Source organism: Miscanthus floridulus, chromosome 16 (genome assembly GCF_019320115.1).
Source record: "Miscanthus floridulus cultivar M001 chromosome 16, ASM1932011v1, whole genome shotgun sequence".
NCBI lineage: Eukaryota > Viridiplantae > Streptophyta > Magnoliopsida > Poales > Poaceae > Miscanthus > Miscanthus floridulus.
This window is the reverse complement of record NC_089595.1, coordinates 79,124,336-79,149,229: the sequence shown is the minus strand read 5'-3', so window position 1 is coordinate 79,149,229 and position 24,894 is coordinate 79,124,336. Positions and strand designations below refer to the sequence as shown.

Genomic DNA, 24,894 nt, shown 5'->3' with positions numbered 1-24,894 from the left:
AGATGATATAGAAGCATGATAAGAAAAGAGTATAAGGCCATTTGATTGTGGAGTACACTTTACACACTTTTGGTACTCAAGATGAAGATCAAGATCAAACTTGAGTTGAAGATGAAGTTTAAGTTCAAGTGATGATTGGAGATCATTTGGTAAAAAAGAAAAGGACTTAAAGAAGGAATCAAGTTTACTCATCAAGTTAAGTCCATCACATGGATCAATCAATGAAGTTATTTCAAGTGAGTGTCAAGAATGATTCTTGGAGAGAGGTCACTTCTCCCTAGTGTAGGGGCTTGCCACCTATGTGTAGGTGAACCAAGTGTGGTACTTGGAAGGATAACATGAAAGTGGTGATCTGAGAGACATTTGAGATGCTTAGTTGAAGCAATCAAAAGGATTGATCAAGAAAAGCAAGCAACACCCAAAAGAGAGCTAGTCATGATATTTCAAGTGGTATTCTCAAATTGATGCTCTCATGCAAACAAAGATCAAAAGATAAAGCAAGCCAACCACAACAAGAAAGTGCACTTGATCATAAGTGGTATTCATTTCATATGGGTGAAGAATAGAATTCAAAATGGTATATATTGGTCTTCACCAAGCTTATAATTGGACTTTATATTGCTATTGGAGTTATGAATTGGAATCTATGTGACTATCCTCTACTCCAACATAGCAAAGGTATCATTGTAATGTGCATGATCATTTCATCCCTTACTAGTATGCGGTTAGTGCATATAGTACATGCTTCATAAGATCATGCATAACAAATGAAATATTTAATTTCATAGCCTACCACTATTGCTTGAATGATTAATTGATCTAGTGGTTAGTATATGAATTTGTTCATAAGCTAAGTAAACCCAAGTACTTGATCTAATTTGGATTGCTAATAAGTGACAAGTACAACATTGGTAAGATAACCCTTGTAAGAGGTGTGAATAAACTTGTCATTGGTTCAAACCGGACTTGAAAGCTTAGGCAAATCAATTTAGTTCAAGTCAACCATAGAAGCTCATGATAGTGATAAGAGTACAAGCACAAGACAACAATGCAAATGGATATCTAATTTAGTTTGTTTTCAAGTGGTATCTAGACTCAAGTATTTCATCAAGAATCTATAAATGATGTCTAGATCAACTCACAAGTGATATCCTATAAGTGGTACTCATGAAGATAGCAAATGTTCAAGAAATGGTTTTTATTGATAAATTCAACAAGTGGTTCCATACTAGAAGATTCTTTCAAGTGATATCATATCTACACATGGTATCAATCATGCAAGACGATGGTTCCATAAGTGATCCTCAACTTTAAGTGATCATCAAATGAAGAATGCATCCTTCACCTACAAGAGCTCAAGTGTATCAAATGGATGACCCATGCTATCACATAGGGGGAGGTGTCCCACAAATTGATCTCAAGATCAAAAAATCTTATGTGTGGTATTCCAAGAAGCCCTACATAAGATACAAGTGGTACAAGTTACAAGTGGTATCTACAAGTGGTGTTATGCCAACAATCAAGTGATGTCCATAAAAAATGCAAGATTCAAGCCTCAACCATCTACCCTAAACGTATACCTTTGCATCAATGAGAAGCTCACCTTTTATGGAAATTGATGACAAAGGGGGAGAGATTGTACAAAGATATGAAAGCTTTGAGATTGAGATTGTACAAGGGGGAGAGATAAGATATAAAAGCTCAAAGAAGTAGTGGTTGGACATGGACATGGACAAAGAAGGAGCAACATTGAAGAAAAGAGATGGATCAAAATTCTTGGACAAGAGAAGCACATAAGTAGGGGGAGCAAGCTCATGAACTTTGATTAATTGCATTTGATATGTGCATATTCATATGCTTGCTTTCATTGCATAAGCTTTCAAATTCAATACGCATGCTTGTGTGGTGTATGCTGGTTGTAGAACTTGAATGATGTTTTAATAATTAGCATGCATAGGATGATAGCTAGACACTTGGTATGTTTTCCAAGTAATGCTAGTACCTTGCTTTTAATGTTGATCTCATGAGGTATCTAGTGCTTTTATTTCCAAGTGATATCTAGCTAACCATGGTGCTAAGGATGAACTTAAAGGTACAACTCCGATTGGTCCACGCTTCAAAGGTTTATTCTATACACCTTAGCATCATTTAGTAGTAATTACTCTCCCACAATTTTAATCTATGAATATGTGCGAGCTTCAAATCAAACACTCTAGCATATATGTAGGGGGAGCTAATACTATCATCTCGGGTTTGTGGTACTTGTCCAAAATCATTTACACATGGTAAAATTGCTTGGGCAAGCAACATGAATCCAAAAGAGCTTAATTTTCATATCTTCGTAGAGTTGTCATCAATTACCAAAAAGGAGGAGATTGAAAGGTCCTTGTGTGGTTTTAGTAATTGATTGACAACCTAGGTGGACTAATTGTGTTTATATGAGATACACAGATGATTAGTCCACAGGTACATATGTGTGAGCAACATATGCCATGAATGTGAAAATGGCTTGGAGATGTTGCAAAGCTCACACATGTGACGATGAAGGAGCTCATTACACATGAGACATGACATTGAGTCATGTGATCAAGGTGGAAAAGATCAAGACAAGACTTGGCTTGATGGACCGGTTGCAAGCGTGAAGGGCAAGTCAGAGGCTTTGGAGCGATGGACCGCGTGGCGGTGAAGCTTGAGCAAGACTTGGCGCCGATGGACGAAGGCAATAGTGAAAAGCAAGTGAAGTCAAGATCGATGAACCAATATGATCACGTGATGATATGAAGTGGATCATATCATTGTTGATCATGTTGGTGCATGTGTTGCATCGACATTAGAGGAGATGGAATGGAATGCGCAAGGCAAAGGTATAACCTAGGGCATTTCATTTCACCGGTCATAGGTGTGTAGAGAAGTTTATGACCGGGTTTAGGATAGATGGCCGTACTATCAAGAGGGGCAAACTTATTTGCATATCAGTCATCTAAGTGCCACTCGAGTGATCTAACTTTGCATCGTTGCTAGGTTTAAGTGGCGTGGCAAGTTGAGTGGCTAATCCTTTGGAAAATGATTATGAAAATGCTAACACACATACACATGGTGGTGTTGGCACATTTGCAAAGGGTGAAGAAGTTAGAGGTGAAAAAAGTTTGTCTTGCTTGTCACTGAGTGACCGGACGTTGGTCTCAGAGGGACCGGTGCTCCGATCAAGTGTGGCAGCGTAGACGCCAGCGTCGGTTATCGACTGGACGCTGGGTCTTGGACTGACCAGACGCTGAGGTCCAGCGTCCAGTCCTATTGTCGGGCAGCGCAGAAGAAAGTCACTATGAGACCGAACTGCTGGCAGGAGTCCTGATCAAGCATGATCGGACGCGTCCGGTCGAAGAAATTCATTTCTGGAACCTTACTAGAAATGACCGGACGCTGGAGGCTGAGCGTCCGGTCAGTTTATGCGCTGTGTCCGGTCAATAGATGACTATTGAAATATGATGAACAGTGTTTGAAGTCGGTGACACGTGGTAGGTATCGGGTGACCGGACGCTAGGAGTCCTACGTCCGGTCAATACGACCGGAGCATCCGGTCAGTCCCTAGTTTTGCCCAGTAAAGGAGTAATGGCTAGTTTAGCACATGGGGCTATAAATAGAAGGTGGCATCGGCCATGGCTGGTGTGGAGCACCTCGGGGGACTTTGTGTCCATGCTTGAGAGTGCTTGGGAGCCCTCCATCTCACATATGCTTGATAGTGATCATCCGATTATGTGAGTGAGCAATTCTAGTGCGATTGCATCATGAGGTTGCATCAAGTGGCACTAGGTGATCGAGTTGCAAGTTGGTGGTGCTTGTTACTCTTGGAGGTTGCCACCTCCTAGATGGCTTGGTGGTGGTCTCCGTTGAAGCCCACAAGAAGCTTGTGCGGTGCTCTAGAGAAGAGCTTTGTGAGGGGCATTGTGCTCGCCCTGCAGGAGCCACGAAAAGCAACTCTAGTTGAGCATGCCATTGAGCTACCCTCACTTTCAGGGTAGGTTCTTGTGGTGCCCGACGTGCGGGCTTGGCGGGTGATGCCAATTAGCCGCCTGAACTACCAAGTGAGCGATCGACACAACGGGGACTAGCGTGTTGGCAAACACGTGAACCTCGGGAGAAAAAATCACCATGTCAACCTTGTTCTTCCCATTGGTTTGTATCCTCGTTACACAAGCTTATAATTACTTTTGCATACATTATGCTTGTGTAGTTGCTCTTATAATTAGTTAGCTTGTGTAGCTCACTAGTTACCTTCTTGCTTGTGTAGCATAGAAGTAGCTCCCTTACGTGGCTAATTTGGTTTGTGTGACCTTGTTAGTCACATTGCTTAGTTTGTGTAGCTAAGTAATTGCGCTCTCTAATGTGGCATTGGTTGCCTTGTTATTGAACATTGCTAGTGAGCTTAGTTGGCTTTGTTCTTTTACTTAATAGCATGTGTAGGAGCTCCCTCATTGCTTGAAGTACTAGTGGCATAGGTTTGTGTGACCTTGCTCCTAGAATTGGTTAGGTGAGCTCTAGCTAGCCCAGCACCTTTGTTGCTTGATTAGTATCTTTGGAAGGTGCTAGAGAACATAGATAGAGGGGTGTAGTCTTGGCTAGACCGATAGTTTTAATTCCGCACTTATTTTGATTAGTCTACGCGATTAATTTTAAGGACTATTCACCCCCCTCTCGTCCGTCATATTGACCTTACCGACTCCACAATGCACTGGTGCCTCCGGAGGTCTTCTTTGGACATGGCCAAACCACCTCAACCGATGTTGGATAAGCTTTTCTTCAATTGATGTTACCCCTAGGCGATCACGTATATCATCGTTCTGAACTCGGTCCATTCTTGTGTAACCACAAATCCATCGCAATATACGTATTTCTGCAACACTCAGTTGTTGAACATGTCGAATCTTTGTAGGCCAACATTCTGCTCCATGCATTATAGTCGGTCTAATCGTCGTTCTATAAAACTTGTCTTTTAGCTTTTGTGGTACCCTTTTATCACAGAGAATGTTAGAAGCTTGTCGCCACTTGATCCACCCTACTTTGATTCTATGGCTAACGTCCGCATCAATATCTCCATCCCTCTGTAGCATCGATCCTAGATATCAAAAGGTATCCTTCTTAGACACTACTTGACCTTCCAAACTCACATCTCCCTCCTCCTGTGCATCTCCGCCAAAGTCGTATCTCATGTATTCAGTTTTAGTTCTGCTCAATCTAAAACCTTTAAACTCAAGGGTCTGCCGCCATAACTCTAGTTTCTTATTTGCTCCCGCCTGGCTTTCGTCCAATAACACTACATCATCAATGAACAACATACACTAAAGGATATCCCCTTGTATGTTCCTGGTAACCTCATCCATTACCAGGCAAAGAGATATGGGCTTAAGGCTGACCCTCGATGAAGTTCAATTTTAATCGAGAAGTAATCTATGTTACCATCGTTTGTTCGAACACTAGTCACAACATTGTTGTACATATCCTTGATGAGGGTCATGTACTTAGATGGAACTTTATGTTTGTCCAAAGACCACCATATAACATTTTTGGTATCTTATCATAACCCTTCTCTAAGTCAATGAAAAACCAAGTAGAGGTCCTTTTTCTGCTCTCTAAACCGCTCCATAACATGTCTTATTAAGAAGATTGCTTCTGTGGTTGATCTTCCAGGCATGAAACCAAATTGATTTGTTGATATCTACGTCGTTCCTCGCAGACATTGCTCAATGACTCTCTCCCATAACTTCATAGTGTGGCTCATCAACTTAATTTCCCGGTAATTAGTACAACTTTGGATATCTTCCCTTGTTTTTGTAGATTGGTACTAATATGCTTCTTCTCCACTCTTCAGGCATCTTATTCGATCGAAAGATATTATTGAACATCTTGGTTAGTAATACTATAGCTATATCTCGAGACATCTCCACACCTTGATTGGGATACCATCAGGGTCCATCGCTTTACCCTCTCTCATTCCTTTACAAGGCTTTTTTGACCTCCGATTCTTGAATCCTCTGCACATAACGCCTATTAGTGTCATCAAACGAGTCGTCAGCTGAATGGTGTTCTCATTCTCACCATTGAAGAAATTCAAAAGTTATTATTTTTATCTTGACAAATATTTTCTTTGCAAAAACCAAATTTAATAGGATCGGAAACGATAAGTTTACCCACCCACTGGAGGCCCATGCAGAAAATGCTGAAAATATCCAAAAATAAGTGAAAGCAATAGGATCGAACTTATGACCAAGCTCACATAGGAAAAGGGCCTTGCCAACTGAGATAGTGCACGTTGATGCACTTTAATGCAAATTATTCGGCTATCCAAGGAAATATGCCTTAGCACTTTTGTTTCCATCAGCACCTGCTCGGCCCAATGGGATAGGTCGGCAATGTTCTGCGCAGCCCAGTGTGCTAAATTGGCAATGTTGCAGAGCCAGCAAAATGTATTAATTAAATAAATAAAAAAGGCATTAAGCAAGAATCGAACCTGGGACAAGAAGGGTGGTAGGCTAGCAATCTGACCACTCCACCTATGAAGCGTTAATGATAAAATTGAGACGAGAATATTAAAAATAATATATTCTACCAACTAGAAACGTGACAAGAATAATAAAAATGCAAGAAGGGCGCGGCCCAGGAGTTTGAACTCTAAGGGCCACTTTGGAAGGAAAGGGAGCATGATCCAGGGAAGAAAAGCCCTAGGGGATTTTAATGGCAATTCATTTCCCTGGGTACCTTGCCTACTAGTGTTTTTTTTGCTCTGTCGCTAATTGGAAACAAGGGCAGAAATCTCGAGCAACAAAAATGGTGATCAGGAAAAAAAATCAAGTAATAAATAGTACGTATGACTTTGGCCTTTCTTCTTGCTCCTGAGTCCTAAAAAGGAACCCAACGAAGCAGCCCACCGAGATCCACACCACGACAGGCATGGAAAGCCCTGATACGGAGGCTGGCGGCGGCGGCAAGGCCGAGGCCAGCATCACGAAATGACTTAAAACAAAGTTATAGATATTACCTGGTCTAAACTTTGTAGTTGATAATTTTTTCATTTCAATTTATTTGTAACCCTAAAATTATGTCCAAAGTTCTCATATATTAAAATTTAAATAAATGTAATAGTATCTAAACTTGGTTAGGAGAATCTACGAACTTGCATGACAATTTGATTTTGGTATATAATCACTACATTAAAATTGCAAATGTTTTTAACAAAATGGTACCGCATACTGTTCACAAATGGATACATCTCACACATAGTTATGTGATTAAGTAAGAGATATTTTCTATTTGTGAAAGATATATAGTCCCACTTAATTGAAATTGCCTGAATTTTTATGGAATACTTATGGATCTTTTGTACCGGTTTACAGAATTATCTAACCAACTTTAGTTATTATTGCATTTATTTGTTGAATTAACATAGAATAAATGTAATAATATCTAACTAAGGCTATATCCACATAGAAAAGGATAAAGTAAACGATTAGCTCCTTGAATCTTGCTATGTAGGAAGTGAGAGGATAATCAACATATGTTTTGGAAAGACCATCAAGTGAGTCATAGAGACCCGATGTATATGTTCAGGACTCAAATAGAGCTCCTATAACCCAAGTGATATATAAGAGCAACGCTAAAAGACTCCAAAATTAGTTGATCTAACAAATTCACTATTATTAGTTAGGACCTTTATTTTCCCTCTCTAAGAAAAATACTGTAACGATGGGGTTTGTTTGCTACTTTTAGATATCAAGGTAAGCGGTGGTTTTTAGTTTATTTTTATAAATTCAGATCACACAGTGCTATGAAAGGCCACACACATTACTACACGCACGATTTGTAGAGGTCACTTGTAACTTTTTGTAGGAGTGGTTTTGCCGGTCCACCCTACCACAGCGTTGCAACAAATCCAACTTGTAGGGGTGGCTCTATATCTAGCCTATCCCTACAAATCTATTTTCCAGAAATTACGAAATCGGGCCAAAAAATAACAAAAAAAATTAATTGCGCAAGTCGCGATATTTTTCGCACAAAAAAAATCACACGCTTCGCGACCAGTGGGATTTGAACCCATGACATCCCCTCGCACATACCCTCATATACCACTGCACCTCACACTAACTTGTGTCTATAATAGATTTTCGTTCTCCACATATTATCCTAAACCGAATTTAAATTGATCATTTGAGGCTCTAAACGAATTCAAATTTAAAAAGTTACCAACTACAAAGTTATATAACTTTTCGATATCTACAACTTTTATTTTGGTAGTTTTCTACATCCGAGGTCGTTTTCAAATTTGAATTTTAAATTTGAGAAATTCAAATGTAGTTTTCCTTGACAAGATGATTTTAAATCAAAAAAGTTGTAAACAACAAAGTTGTATAACTTTTTAAGTTGTACAACTTTTATTTTGGTTGTTTCTCCATCCGAGGTCATTTGAAAAAAAAATCAAATTTTAAATTTGAAAAATTCAAACTGTAGTTTTCCTTGACAAAGTTGTCAACTACAAACTTTTATAACCTTTTGAGATCTACAACTTTCATTTTGGTTGCTTCTCCATCCGAGGTTCGTTTAAAAAATCCAAATTTCAAATTTGAAAAATTCAAACTGTAGTTTTTTACATGATGATCTCAAATGAATAAGTTGTCAACTACAAACTTCTATAACTTTTCGAGATCTACAACTTTTATTTTGGTCATCTTTTCATGTGACATTATTTTATGACTTTAAAATTTAAATTTCAAAAAATATGAACTTCAAACAACATTTTGAAAGAGTAAATAATTTCAATTGAAAAAGTCAACAACATAAAAGTTGTAGAACTCATCAAGATCTATAACTTTTATTTTGGTCATTTATTCATCCGACAAAGTGGTACTATTGAGGTATGTAATTTTGTGAACAATGTTACTATCACTTTGTCGAATGAAGAAATGACCAAATTAAAAGTTGTAGATCTTGATCAGTTCTACAACTTTTATGTTCATGGGTTTTTCAGCTAAAATCATTTACTGCTTCAAAATATTGTTTTGAGTTGCCACTTTTGAAATTCAAATTTTAAATTGATAAAACAAAGTCACATGAAAAGATGGCTCAAATAATAGTCCGTAAGAACACAATAAATTGATAGAGCAGAATTTTAGAAAATTTTAGCAAAAAAATCATCAAATTTGAAGTTAGTGTGAGGGAGAAAGACTAGTTATAAGTTTTAGCCTGAGATTAAAAAGAGAAATCAGAGTTCTTCAATAATTGAAAAACTAAATTTCAAACAATATTTTGAAAGCAGTAAATGATTTCAAATGAAAAAGTTGTAGACAACAAAGTTATATAACTTTTTCGAGATCTACAACTTTTATTTCGATCACTTTTTCGATCTAAGGTAGTTTGAAAATATCATATTTTAATACTTAATTTTTACAATTCAGTGCCTATTCGTAGGGCTAAAAAAAAGAAAATGTTGCTACAAATTCTTTCTGTACCAGTGACGGTGTTATCAATTTGTGGTTAAATGACTTTCCAATTACAAATGTATGACACATTTTGTTTTTAAAGAAAATAAAAAATTCAGTTTTAGAAATTTAGAGAGAAATTTAAATTAGCGTCATGAGAAATTAGCTGTCTATATAGCAAATTTCGAGCGGCTACTCCCGCTAGGTCTAAAAAAAGTTTTGAAGTCCCCGCGCTCTCCTGGAGCCCGAAAGTGCCCACGCCCCGCGCGGTTAGCCTGCCCTCTCAAAAAAAAACTGCCCCGCACTCCTCAACCCTAGATAATCGCTCTCCCTCCGCCGTCCGCCGCCCCAACCCCAACATCGACTTTTCCTGTCTCCTCCCACCACCATCACGCCTAAGGTCCATGTCACGTTGCAGGTGGGGTGGGCTCTTAACGAGACCCACACATTCGCCCCACAAAGTTTCCCTTGGTCGTTGCAGTGACCCAGCTATAAATTTTTGGTGGCCCAACGTGTTTGAACCCGCCAAGGCCGTTGGACAAGAGACAAAGCTCGCGACAACCCGCAGGACCCGCAACACCCTCCTCTGCTCTCCCTTCCGGCTCGTCCTGAACCCTACCACTATCACGCCGTCACGGTACGGTAGCGTCGAGCATCACCCTCCTCTGCTCTCATGCCCGGATTTGGCCCGGATTCACGGCGCGGAGCCGACGAGGTTGCGTGCGTGGTTCGGATGGCGGAGCCGGGGCTCGAGGGCAGCCAGCCGGTGGATCTGTCCAAGCACCCCTCCGGCATCGTCCCCACGCTCCAGTAAGTCCCGGATCTGGGTCGTCTGGGGTTGGGGGGTTGCGGAGAGATCCCGTACCGTACGTGCTAGGGTGGTGCCGCGCGGCGGATGGGTGCTTGGGTGTGCTGGAGCTGCCGGGGCTTGGTTCTGGGCAGCGGGGTGCCTCCCTGTCTTGTGGGTGGTGGTGTTGTTTGTCTGTGTCGTGTTTTTGTTCAGCTTCCCGGTGCTGGGTGCATCGAAATGAACTAATATATTGACTTAAATAGTTGGGGCTTTGGTGGGAATTATTTAGCTGTCATCCTCTCTCGGAGTGTTGATTTCAGGTATGAGACTTGGGAGAACGAGACAGGGCCAAACTGCAGAGCAGATCTATTTCCTGATTGAAGTTTGTATTGTTGGCGTAATAGTTGTAGCAAGCATAATCTCTTCTTGACCATATTTCCATTCCATGTTTTGACTGGTTGGTGCATAAATTGTGTAATAATGTGATAAGCAGTCAGCCTCACGGACTGAGATTTCGATATCTCATCTCGTGGGGAGGGTTAAATGCATTGGTTTGGTTTGAGGGATGTCCCGAATGGGGCAATCATTTTTCCACCAGTGTTTGGTTGGGAGTTTTTTCACCAGTGTTTGGTTGGGAGGTGCTGGGACGGGGTCATTTCTCCTGATCTTGGTCAATTGAATTGCCTTGCTGGGTTTACGAAGAACATTTTTTTGAACTGAAACCGTGGGTGTTTACGATGAACATTGACTGCCCGTTCAGGCTTCGCCCCTACCACTGTATGGCATTAGATTGATCCAAAGTTGGAGGCTTGGAGCATGAATCTTCAGGATTATCTTGTAGTAAGATCAAGTGACTTCAAAATTTCTGTGTTTCAGTCACTTCAAAAGTAGAAAATTTCTTCCTAATTATCATTCACATCAAACTGATAGTTTGCCTTTTTTCCCATGCCTTTATTACCATGTACTGCAGTCTGATTGATGGCAACAGATGTCCTGCAATAAAAAATTCTTTAAAAACCACGAAGCAATGAAGTTTGTTATTGCTACATTTGCATCTTTTGTTCCTATACAGTGAAACTTCGGACCAGTCTGAAACAAGTCCTGCAATACTGTCATTCAGATAAAACGAATGAGTTAGTTCCTCTCATAATATACTCAGCTTGGTGACGATATTTGAGGAAAGGAGGTGTCAGGTTGAGCAAAGAAGGGTGGCAAAGAAGGGGTGCAAGACAGGGAGAACTGGAGAAGAAAATGACATTTTTTTTTGCCTTTGTAGATATAGAACTCCTTTCAGTTTAACATTTCAACTTTATTTATGTTACTGTCTTTTGGAATTCTTAAATATTTGGTCCTGGATTATTGCAGTGGGGGCATGGTTCCTTTTCCAGATCTTGTTCTTGTCATCATAAGTTTAGCAGGACTTTGGTTAGTGATGTGGATGTAGAGGCTACATCATGTTACACATGGGGGCGAGGACTGATGTTCAGGGCTGAATTCGATGTGGGGTTGTAAGGGGATACAACGTGTTGGTTTATGCGTCATGGTTGTAGGCACCTGATGCATTTAGTCATTGATTGACTGCAGGAAGCGCTGGAGGCTCATGACGGTGCCAGCAAGGGGAAGTACACAATTGGGCTTGGGCAGGATTGCATGGCGTTCTGCAGCGAGGTGGAAGACGTTGTATCTATGAGGTATGTTCATAACTGTTGGTTCCATTCTATCTTTGGAATTAGACCTCCTAAACCAAAGAGTAGAAACTAGCAAGCAATTGTAGTGAAGACGAATGTGTTTCGTGTAACGATCTACTTGAATTGCAAATGTTCATGACGAGAAATTCTCTCAGCTTGACAGTTGTTGCATCCCTGCTGCAAAAGTACAACAATGATCCTAAGCTTATTGGACGCTTGGAGGTTGGTAGTGAGACGGTGATAGACAAAAGCAAGTCCATCAAAACATGGCTGATGCAAATTTTCGAGGTTTGTCCCCTGAGACACAGACTCTGCAAATTACAAAAAAAAAGGAATGGAGAGGGAGCACTCCACCTAACCCAAAGTTGCAATGTGGCATTCATCATTTTGCTAGCTACATCCACTTCAGTTTCACCTAATAATCTGTCATTGTCAATGTTTGCTATGAAATACAAACACAGGAAAGTGGTAATACTGACATTGAAGGAGTTGACTCGAGCAATGCATGCTATGGCGGAACAGCTGCCCTGTTGAACTGTGTGAATTGGGCCGAATTTTTTACTTTTTAGCCCTTTTTTCGAAAGTTTCTCACAAATAAACCCCTGGCGGAAAGAATTCAGAAAATGGACCCTAGCTCGGCGCCACCGATGCTGGCGCGGCGCCAGCGTCCCTGGCGCCGAGCCCCTGGGCTGGGGCAAACTTACATGGAAGAAAGCTCGGCGCTAGTCACTATGGCGCCGAGCTCGGCGCCGTAGATGCTGACGCCGAGCATGCCAAAATGGATATATAAAATTTTGGTTAACACCCTAGTTTTACTGTGAGATGGATATATAAAATTTTGGCTATTTTATATATCCATCTCACGGTAAAATTAGGGTGTTAGGTTAAATTTAGTGGTCGGCGCCATGACCTATGGCGCCGAGTCATTACCTTGGCTTGACGCAACAGACTAGGCAGCGGGCATGCACTACCTCCGGTAGCATCGTCTCTACCGCTCTGAATGGTCTCCCGGCACCCGCTACAGGCTAGGTTAAAATATTTTCAAAAATGACCAAAATACAAAAATTTCACTTCTACTCGCACATCAATCGATCCATCGACAGACTGGTCTGGTATTCAGCCCTACCCGTCTGGGACGGCACACGGACGGCAAGGCTTGGCCCTGCCCGCCCGGCTACATGTCCCTGATCCAGCGGATTCTAATTTCCTTCCTCCCCCTCTGGCGTAATCTGGCCCTCTGACCTCTACTGTAAAATCACGCACGTCGTACTTTGCTATTCACGCACGCATGCTCGGCGCCAGCGTCAACGGCGCCGAGCTCGGCGCCATAGTGACTGGCGCCGAGCTTCCTTCCATGTAAGTTTGCCCCAGCCCAGGGGCTCGGCGCCAGGGACGCTGGCGCCAGCATCGGTGGCGCCGAGCTAGGGTCTATTTTCTGAATTCTTTCCGCCAGGAGTCTATTTGTGAGAAACTTTCGAAAAAAGGACTAAAAAGTAAAAAATTCGGTGAATTGGGTTGAGAGTAAATCATGGGATAGACGTTATGGCCTTGTCGTTTGCACAGACAGCGCGGTTTGTCACCTCAAATCACCTAGTTTTGGAACCTAATTGTTAAGTCTACCCCTTCTGTCTCTGTGCAACATTTAGCACTAGACTACCTTATGCAATTTTTCTTTTCAGGTTTATGCAGAAGGACCTGCTCGTCCTACAGGGGGTGCTGCTGCTATTGCAATGCTTATTGGTCCAGATGCTCCTATATCTTTTGAAAGAAAATATAAAGCTTCCCACATGGCCCATGTTTATGATTTCTACAAGCCAGATCTTGCAAGTGAATACCCGATAGGATTCAGCCATGTCCACTCTCATATCTATGACTGTAATTACTTTGGCATGCTAACAGGGACTTCACTAAATCACAGTGATACTTTTCATTATTCCTTTCTCAGGCTATCTATCATATTTTCTGTGCCATTGCTTATTTCCTGGACTTATATTATGTAGGTTGTTGATGGAAAGTTATCTCAAACGTGCTGCTTGATGGCTCTAGATTCATGTTATAGACAGTTTTGTACCAAGTAAGCTTGCTGCGATACATAATACATAGATACTGTACCGTATGTTTTGCGGGTCTTGCGGGTTTTGCATACAAGTTTGTTATGTCCGCGGAACACTTGTCCGCAAGATCCGTACCTTTGTGGCAAGCCGTAAGCCCGCTAATAAACTTTGCGGCAAACGAGGCGGGTTAGCGGCTGGCCGCGAACGAGCCCACCTGCAAGTTGAGGTCCATGCGTTGGGGCGTTCGACCCTTCTCCAGTTCTCCTCGAGCTCGGTACCGCGACTCCCCAAGAGCAACTCCCGTCATCCTCCCGACTGTCGCGCTCGAAGCCCTAGGGAAGTCGCGGCTGGAAGCGACGAAGGTGACGGGCCCGTCCAGCACGGTGGTGGCTGGCTAGATCCTATGGTCAGTGTCTAGATCCACGGTGCTTGGACTGACCTCTTTGTTCCCCGATGAGACTGAAATCTTTTCCTGTCCGCATCAATCCAGTTAGGTGACGTACGGTGGTCTTGCTGTTTTGCAGGGTACAACGATGGACTGCAGTGACAGTGGAAGCTGTGGCACTTGGATAGTTTAGGTACTTGCTCTCATTAATCGACGGCATGTGTGTGGTTGTGAGATTGTTTTGGTATTATTCTTAACTTCTCCCTTATATTGCCTCCAGCTTGCACTTGCGAATTTTCTAATGTGACTAGCTTGAGTGGTAATTAGAGCTTGTTCAATTATTTTCACTTTTCAGATGCGCTGGAGTTGATGGCTCCGATGCCAGAGCTGAATGAGGAGGAGGCTGACGAGGTCGTCAGATGCGCTGGAGGCGGTGGCCGGATGCAGAAGGTGCGGGCTCGAGGTAACTGTACAGTATAGATAAGATCGATTATTTTGGGCCTTTACATTCTGAATATTGTGATACAATGTATCAAAGAATTGTAGTTAATTTGCTTACACTTCCAAAGAGTCCTATTTCATAATTTAGCCGAGTCAATTAGGAGTTATGCCTAGTGGATTGCTGAAATAAGCATTGCCATGACTAGAAATGTTGTAGTTCACATTGTGTAGTTCCTTAAAATGTGTTTGTTTGGCCTTATATAAAGCTATAGGAAAATAGATACAAAATTCACAAGGACTGCTGCTGCTAATTTATATAGGTCAGGGGGTTCTTTTGGGATAGCAATGCTTGGAATGCTAGGAACATGTTATGTTTTATTCTTATTTGGTAATTTGGTTTTACATGTTGTACTGTTTTCGGATCAGGCGGTAGTGGGACATCTATCCCAAATTTCCCCTTTCACCTAGGGTTCTTTGATTCTCAGTAACTCGAGTTAAAGTCTCGATTTTTTCTGTGTTTTTCGATTGGAATAGTATTTGCATGATGCAGCGAACCTGTGGTTTAAATCCCAGCTCTAGCGATCTTGATTTGATATGGCTTTAAGAAATTTTGGGTGAGCTTGCGGCAATTTTGGTGTCTGCAGTCCTTCTGTTCATTTCAATCTTCATCAGCTTGCTCCATATCAACACTTCTCCATAGTGTGCTTCCAGCTGCTGCTGCACCTTGTGTTATTCTATTCATCTGTACAGCTGACAAGCAGCAGCAGCTCGACTGTATCAATTTTCAGAGATTCAGTTGGGCTTCAGCAGAATAAACCTTGGACAGCATGCCGTTTTTTAATGAATCAAATTTTGATTTGCTGCTGTAACTTTCACTTTCCAGCTGATGCTGTTATTGCTTCATCTCGGCAGCAGCAGAAAATCAACTACTTTATTTCTTTAGAGTTTCAGTTCTGTAAGAGCAGCTGCTATTTTTGTTCTGTGGTTCACTTTTTCAGCAGCAGTTCTGCTGTCGGTTTATTTCTGTAGCTTGGTGCAGGCTGTCCAGCTCGATTGTTTTTCTTTGTTTGGTTAGAAGTTTTCTTCTCTTGTTTTCAGATTTTCAACAGTGAAAATTTTCAGCAATAACAGCATCAAGTGTCTACTCTCTCCCCTGGCTGTTTGGTCATCGACAGCAGCTGCTGCAATTCAGAGTTTTTGCTTTCTCGTCTATCACAACAACAGTAATTGATTAATGGAGAATCTCAGGTAGTGCATAGGTATTAATTCCTCAAGCCCATACATCACCTCACCAATAATTAGCTTTTTTGCAATAGTCTTTCAACTTTTCATGCAATCATTAGCTTTAGTCTAGTGAGCTTGATAATTATTTTCACATGTTTAACATGATCTCTTATTAGCGGGCTTGTTTGTGAATTATTAGAGGATGAGTGGATGTCTTCCAGAGACCAGAGTGCATATTAGACCGGCACACTTTGCTGCAAGGCAATAAGTCAACAAAACTAGAGTGTCTAGATTACTAGGTGATGTTTGATACTTGCAACAATTTAATATTTAGTGTAACCTGGATCAGTTTCCGTGTTAAAGTCTGAGCGTCTCTTTGCTTTTTTAATGTCTTTGGTTAAATGAGATAAACTGGTGCTTGTAATTATACATGTAATCACATGTCTGAATTTATGAACCATGCATTTATCTTGACAACTCAAAGGCATGCTATAAAATGTGTTGCACTTAGCAGTTTGCATTTATAATCAGCCCTTGTTACTTTCTTCTCTTGCATGTAGAGAGTTCAGAGCAATCTGTGGTAAAGACTAGATAGGTTGTGTTCTTTTCATTTGCATATGCTATCCCTTCGGCCATTAAATTTTATTACTGATGCATATACCATTTGGACTGTTTCCATTGAGCAGGAAGAGGCACCTAGAGCGCTCGGACTTGCAGGATCAAATGAGTCAATAATTCTGCAGTAACAAAGAACCTATGCTGAGATGTGCTACGAGTCATCATGAGTATAATTGTTTAGTTTTAGTTTTATAATTGTTAATAACTTAGTTCTGACCTTTGACTTCATTATTGTACACGCTTTTGAACGCGGATGATCAAAGTTATTAATATCATTGCCCTTTTGTGCCACTGGATTTTGTAGTTTTGTGAATTCCTGTCCGCAAATGTTTATTATTCAGAAAAAATGGATGCAATATAAAATGGCACTGAATAGATTTTGTTGCAATAAACCTAATATTGATGCAATATGTTGTATTGTACCGAATATAATGTTGATGCAATATGTTCCCTATTGTACCGAAACTAATGTCGATGCAATAGGTTGTATTGCGTCGAGCCTAATGTCGAAGCAATATAAATTCTTATTGCATCAAATTTATTATATGTATTACATCTATACGATTTTGATACGATAATTTTTTTTGCATTTCTCTATCTTGATGCAAGAGACATCCATGGCCGATGCAATAGTGACCTCGCATCAAAACGATTTGATGCAATGACCTTTTTGCATCTCTCTATTTTAATTCAAGAGAACGGATGGTCGATGCAATAGCGAACTCTCGCATCGGTCACAGCAAACCGATGCGACAAGGCTATTGCATTGGCTCGCATCAAACGTGAAATTGATGCGATACCAAGCTATCGCATTAATTTTGGCCCTATTACATTAAAAATTTGCTGGTGCAACAGGGTCAAAAATTAGTAGTGAGGTCATTGAAGAGGGCCCTTGGAAGGATGAAGGCGATGCAAACAGCATGTGGGAGAAGATGGCAACATGTGTTTGGAAGGTTGCTTCAAAGGTGCTTGGAGTGACCAAAGGGAGGGGATGCGACTTGAAAGACACTTGATGGTGGAATAAAGATGTGTAAAAGGCTATTAAGAAAAAGGAGTACTATAAGCGCTTGTATCATGACAGGTGTGTAAACAACATAGAGAAGTACAAGGTGGCAAAGAAGACTGCAAAACGAGCGGTGAGTGAGGCAAAGGGTTGAGCCTATGAGGACCTTTACCAACATTTGAGTACGAAGGAAGAAGACAAGAACATTTATAAGATGGTTAGGGCTCGTGATAGGAAGACAAGGGACTTCAACCAAGTCAAGTGCATAAAGGATGAGAGAGAGCAGCTCTTGGTGAAGGAGGATGAGATCAGATATAGATGGCAAGAGTATTTTGATAAATTGTTCAATTGTGAGAACGAGAACACCACCGTTCAGCTGGACGACTCGTTTGATGAAGCTAACAGGCGTTTTGTGCGGAGAATTCAAGAATCGAAGGTCAGAGAAGCCTTGAAAAGGATGAGAGGGGGCAAAGCGGTGGGCCCTGATGGTATCCCAATCAAGGTGTGGAGATGTCTCGGGGATATAGCTATAGTATGGCTAACTAAGATTTTCAACAATATCTTTTGATCGAACAAGATGCTTGAGGAGTGGAGAATAAGCATATTAGTACCAATCTACAAGAACAAGGGAGATATCCAAAGTTGTACTAATTATCGAAAAATTAAGTTGATAAGCCACACTATAAAGTTATGGGAGAGAGTCATCGAGCAGCGCCTGTGAGGAACGACGCAGATATCAACAAACCAATTTGGTTTAATGCCCGAAAGGTCAACCACAGAAGCAATCTTCTTAATAAGACAGGTTATGGAGCGGTTTAGAGAGCAGAAGACCTCCTCTTGGTTTTCATTGACTTAAAGAAGGCTTATGACAAGATACCAAAAAAATATTATGTGGTGGTCTTTGGACAAACATAAAGTCCTATCAAAGTACATGACCCTCATCAAGGACATGTACAACAATGTTGTGACTAGTGTTCGAAAAAACGATGGTAACACAGATTACTCCTGATTAAAATTAGACTTTATCAAGAATCAGCTTTAAGTCCGTACCTTTTTACCTTGGCAATAGATGAGGTTATTAAGATGGAATATTCGTTAGTGTATATTGTTCGCTGGTGATGCACATGCTATGGAAGGAGAGCGGTGGCCGATGAGTGAAGCTTCCCAGGCCCTGCGTGTTCGCTAGAGGACAACATGCTGGGGGCGGCCATTTCCTTTCCCTCTACCTCCGCTGAAAAGTTCTTTTCCAAAGGCACGCTCCATCGGCGTCGATGAGCAGTGTTTTCCCGGCTGGCCCGTGTCAGCCTTGACAGCGACGGCGAACTCTGGACGCTACCATTTATTTATTTATAATAAACCACGCAACCGCCGCAACGCCAGTTGAAATTGAAAACGAGGGCGTACGTGCGTGCGTGCCGTAAGACCGAGCCGGTCGCACCATTCGCATGTGCGGATCGGTCAAAGATGCGACCGCATGGACCAGTGATGCGACGTGTTGTTTTTCGCCATTGTCTGCCTCTATCCTATTTCGCCGTCTAGTCCTGCTGTACTCCGTATTCAGGAGCACCATCGGCCAAGGCTCCTCGGCCCTCGCTCTCGCTGCGCACTCATGCAATCCACCACCGCCAGCGTTATTTGCGAGGGGTGTTCAAATCGATCCTGGTCTAAAAATTAGACAATCTTAGGCTGTGTTTAGTCGTAGAAATTTGTATTTTGGGGCTACTGTAGCACGTTCGTTTTTATTTGATAAATAGTGTTCAAATATGGACTAATTAGGCTCAAAACGTTCGTCTCGCAATTTCCCACCAAACTGTGCAATTAGTTTTTCTTTTTGTCTACATTTAATGCTCCATGCACGGGCCGCAAGCATTCGATGTGACAGGTACTGTAGTAACTTTTTAGAAGTTGGGGTAGAACTAAACAAAGGCTTATATGATATCATCTGTGTACTGTGATAAGGGTATCCAGAAAATCTAGCTCTTAATCAAGAGCCAGATTCACACACATTTTTCAAGAACTTGTGAAAATGTTAAGGCTATCTATGTTATGAGCTATATGCTAAAAATTAATATTATTAGAGAGGTTAGCTTAGAATTAGTAACTGACTCTCGCTATTGTGGGTGCCTTAAGAGCAACCACAATGTTGACAAAACCAGTCCATAGAAAATTAAATATTTACTATCAGATAGCTGGTACATTGTAGAACTAGTTCATAAGCAGTCCATAGGTAAAAGCCACCCATAACACTATGGGCAGCCCAGAAGACAATAAAAACGGTTTGTACACTGTAGATCTGACACACAACAATAAACAAGAAAGAGTCGTTGGCCTTCCGAAGGTAGCCGTTGGGCGTTGGCCTCCTCCTTCCTGTACATGCCTTCTTTGCTGAAGCCCTCTCTGCCTACAAAACTGAAGCTTCGTGCTGCATTCTTCACACCTGAGCCTGAGATTTTTAACTCTAGAACACAACAATGGAACCCTCACCCAGAAACTTTTCTAGCCTCCTGAATCAAGGCTCTCCAACCCAATACTCAGAGAGCAGTGGCCAAATCTCACCACCTACACCCCAATCCCAATTTCCCTTTGAAACATCCAATTTTCTACAGAACTTCAATCCTTTTGGTCCTCTAGGAATCCACCCACCATATGGCCATTCTCCTCCCAGATTTCAAGGTGTTCAACAACAAGGGAGTTGGCTACAAGCTCCTCCACCTAGCTTTCAAGGATTTCATCTCCATGAAAGTTTGGGTGCACCTGCAGCCAATAGGCCTCCACCAGTTCTTCAATTTGGCCATTTAGGTGGAGCTGCAGCCAACACTTCTTCCCATGGATCCGAGTCTAGTTCTCGATGCTCTGCACAACAAGAGAAGCAATCAGTCAACATTGAAGATTTAAGTGATAGCAGTGAAGAAGAAGAACCAAAGAGGCGTCAACGCATCAATTGGAGTGAAGAAGAAAATGAGCAGCTTTTCAATTCGTGGACACATCACTCCACTAATCCCGTAATCGGCATCGACAGGAAATGTGAGTACTATTGGAAAGCTGTAGCTACTGAGTTCAACGACAACGCGCCAAAAAATAGCCACAAGAGGTCAGTCAAACAATTGAAGACACATTGGGGTGATGTCAAGAGGGATATCACAAAGTTCAGTGGGGCTTATGCTCGAGCTATGAGTGCACGCAGCAGTGGGCAATCTGATGACATGGTCCTGAAAACAGCCCATGAGATGTTCAAGGGAGGCAACAATGGAAAGCAAAAACTGCAAGAGATAAAAAGTATAAGACATATTTAAAACTGTTGGCAATAGATACCTCAAGCTTCAATGAAAAAGAAAAAAAGGCAAGACAACATAATGGACCAGATAGCAAAAGACTTGGCTGAGGAGTAGAAAGGCAGCAAGAGATGCATGTATCCCTAATATTTAGTGTAATTGTTGTTTTCAAGTTAATTAGTTTTTATGTATTAGGTAGCATGGTTGTACCACCAATATTTAGTGTAATTGTTATTTTTCTTAGTGCTGGCAGTGTATTTGTAAGCTTAATATGGCTGTACCCCACTATTAATGAAACCAGCAGATGGTTGTTGAGGTATGGACAAAAGCAAAATATAGCTGTTGAGAAAAGACAAACAAAAATATAGCTGTTGAGAAAAGACAAACAAAAATATAGCTGTTTAGGTCATGCCAGAAGCAGCAGATGGCTGTTGAGAAAAAGACAAAAAAATATAGCTGTTGCATACAAGTGGACAACAGCTACAAATATGACCACCACACCACTCCCTCGTTCACTAGACACCAGTCCACAACCACTGCCTGATTCACACAAGACACCACTTCCTCATTCACTAGAAAAAATGTCAACTGACTCAGATGATTCTATTAAGTCTGAGCTTGAAGCACAGATTGAGGCTGAGCTTGAGCAGGAGATTGAAGCAGAATCAGCTAGGTCCTCTATTCGACGTGGGGGTTATACAAGGAGGTACATCAACAGAAACCATGAAGGTGATCACAGCAGACTAGTTGGTAAATATTTTTCAGATACTCCCTTATACACAGATAATTAGTTTCGTAGAAGATTTCGCATGAGGAAGCATTTATTTATGCGCATAGTTGAAGCTCTAGGTGTTTGGTCTCCATATTTTCGTCTACGCCGAGATGCATTTAGCAAAGTGGGTCTATCACCATTACAGAAATGTACTGCTGCCATTAGAATGTTGGCATATGGTTCACCAGCAGATCTTATGGATGAAACATTTGGGGTTGCCGAGAGTACAACAATGGAGTGTTTGATTCATTTTGTTCATGGTGTTAGAAGCTTATTCGGTGCACAATATCTACGCAAACCTACTAGTGAAGACATCCAACGCTTACTGCAAGTAGCAGACCAGCGTGGTTTCCCTAGGATGTTGGGTAGTCTTGATTGTATGCATTGGGAGTGGCAGAATTGCCCTGTTGCTTGGAAAGGGCAATTCACTCGAGGTGATTATAAGGTACCTACCATAATGCTAGAGGCTGTCGCGTCTTATGACCTATGGATTTGGCATGCATTCTTTGGAGCTTCTGGTTCGAACAATGACATTAATGTGCTTGACCAGTCACCGTTATTCACAGAATAGCTACAAGGCAAAGCACCTGAGGTTCAGTACACTGTTAATGGGTCACAATACAACATGGGTTACTATCTAGCTGACGGCATCTATCCAGAATGGGTCATATTTGTCAAGACAATCAACCGACCACTAAGTCCTAAGCATAAATTGTTTGCAAGCTATCAAGAAGGAGAAAGAAAAGCTGTGGAATGAGCTTTCGGGGTGTTGCAAAAGCGTTGGGCTATCATACGTCACCCAGCATGACTTTGGGAACGGGAAGAACTTGCCAATATTATGTATGCATGTGTTATATTGCACAACATGATAATAGAGGATGAGAGAGGCATCTATGACATACTAGATGATAACACATATGAGCAAGCGCAATCTTCTCCAAATTTAACCGGGCTTGCACATGGACCAATCTATGGATTCATAGATATACTAGACAAAGACAATGAAATTCGCAATCGATCAACTCACGTTCGTCTCAAGGAAGATTTGATAGAGCACATTTGGCAAAATTCATTACACAGCAGCATGCATCCGGCCAAGAGTAGAGTCTCATCCATGTAATTTTAGGATCGAGTGTTTTCTTAAATTTATTTATACTCGTATCTAAAATAAGGCAATTGTACTTTTATTTCATTGTTCATTCATACTTTGCAAAAAGAAGTAGTACTATGCACGGATCGGAGGTTACGAACTCAACCTCGTTAGGCTAGTTACGCTACAAACTCCAACTCTCATTTTTACAACAATATAAAAGCTAAAGCAGCTGCTATTACTATGCACGGATCGGAGGTAGGAAATGATTATACCTGCTGCTGAGATGAGGAACGGGTCGATGCCCCGTGAGTCCTGCTCCCCTACCGTCCGCATGCCCCAGCTCGGGAGTCTGTGCACGCGCCGACGTCCCGGCCAGTGCCTAGCGAGATCTACGAGCCGGGTGTGCACGCGGGTGCCGCCGGACGGTGCACGCCAGGTCGCCGTGCCAAGCGTTCGCGCGGGTGCAGGCAGTCGGTGGCCTGCGAGGACGCCAGGTTGCCTTGTCGGCCGTCCACGCGGCTCCCTAGGTCGCCGCCCTGGGCGTCCGTGCCCCTGCAAGAAACGCCCGATCTGAGTTGGTTGACGCCTGATCTGAGCACGGAAGTTGGAGATCTGAGGTGGAAGGGGAAGGCCATGGTCGGATTCAGTGCGAGGAAGGAGATCGGTGGCGGAGAAGATGGCGGTGGAGATAGGGGATACGGAGCTGCATCGCCCCGGACTTCTCCGTCGCGCGAACAGATGGGGGAAGTTGGGGGTGTGGGATATTTTACTGGCTGTGGGACCTAGCCTTATGGATAGCCGGTCCAGATACATTGTGACCTCCAACTTAACTATAGACCTCTACCGTGGGACCTATCTATACGGACCGGTTGGTCCATATACATTGACCTTGCTCTAAGGGTGTTCAAATTGGGAGGCTCTGGCCACGTCACATATAGTAGTATAACAACCGCTATGCTATTTGTGCGCTTAAACAAATAGGAAGGCCCCTCACTGTCCCTGTCTGTGTGTCACCGTAGCTCTGGTAGTTAAACAATTGCTACTTGTTGCGCTTCATGGATGCTATACTATTATTACTATATACTCGCCCATCGCACCGATCACCAATTTAAATCTTACAAATTTATGAAATTTATCTTTATGTTCCTCTCGCTTGCTTACCCTTACGTCCCTCTCATTTGCTCATGCTATTTTTTCTGAGAGAAAGTGCGCTTTCATTAAATAATAGTAGGATTACAATCTAGGAGCTCACTAATACAAATAGGATACTTGCCTCTCCAAACAACGCAATGCATTTAGCGTCTCGCGAATTGAGCTAATTCATGAGTAACCTTAGAGCAGCTTCAGCAGGGCCTCTATTTAAACCCTCATAGCTAAATATGGCTACCCAGACTAAAAACGTAGCAGCAGGATTTTTACTAGAGCCCTCAATTTGAGGTGGACATCAAAATCCACCCTCTAGACCCATTCTTGGAGGAGAATGGTGGTTCACCCCTCGGCCCCCATCCGGCCGTTTGCTCCCCGCATTGTACGGAACCGTGCCCCTCCCCTCCCAGCTCCGACGAGCGCGTGCCCTCTCCTGTTCGGATTCCGGTGATCGCGCCCCATCCCCTGCTGATTTCGGCGAGCACGCCCCCATCCCCTCTGGCTCCGGCAAATGAGCCCGAGCACGGCCGCCCGCAGGGCCCTCTCCTCCGACGTGGGCCCTTCTCCGACGACGTGGGCACAGTCATCCATCCCCGTCGCTGGCACATGGGCACGACCTCCCCTCCCTGGTGCTCGCCCCTTTCTCTTCCACGCGGGCGCTCCTCTTCTTCCCTCAGCAGTGCTCGGACGAGCGGTCGAACGCAGGGCCGCTCCCCGTGAGCCACTCGACCGGGGGCGGAGCAGCAGGGCGGCCCCATCCAGCCGTGATTGCGGCGGCATGCGGCGACCAGGAACTCCTCTGCTCATGCACCACAGTTGTCTGCCTCCCTGCTCGTGCGTCTCGGTTGTCTGCCTCCCTGCTCGCGCGGCCGTCTGCCTCCCTGCTCTCGCACAGTGCTCGTGGAGGCGTCGTGACCATGTGGAGCTTGCCCGTCGGAGCG

General features: G+C 42.6%; 1 long non-coding RNA gene and 2 pseudogenes across 1 annotated transcript; all 3 read left to right on the top strand.

Moving 5' to 3' along the window:
• Positions 1–9,808: 9,808 nt before the first annotated feature.
• Positions 9,809–16,952, top strand: LOC136514364 (uncharacterized). The gene is made up of 5 exons (XR_010773627.1): positions 9,809–9,867; positions 14,226–14,405; positions 14,524–14,628; positions 14,740–14,847; positions 16,736–16,952. It is a non-coding gene; the product is annotated as an uncharacterized lncRNA (long non-coding RNA).
• LOC136513516 (hydroxymethylglutaryl-CoA synthase-like) lies at positions 11,641–14,023 on the top strand (annotated as a pseudogene).
• Positions 16,953–21,523: 4,571 nt separating the features above from the next.
• On the top strand, positions 21,524–22,834 carry LOC136510896 (protein ALP1-like; annotated as a pseudogene).
• The last annotated feature ends 2,060 nt before the right edge of the window (positions 22,835–24,894 follow it).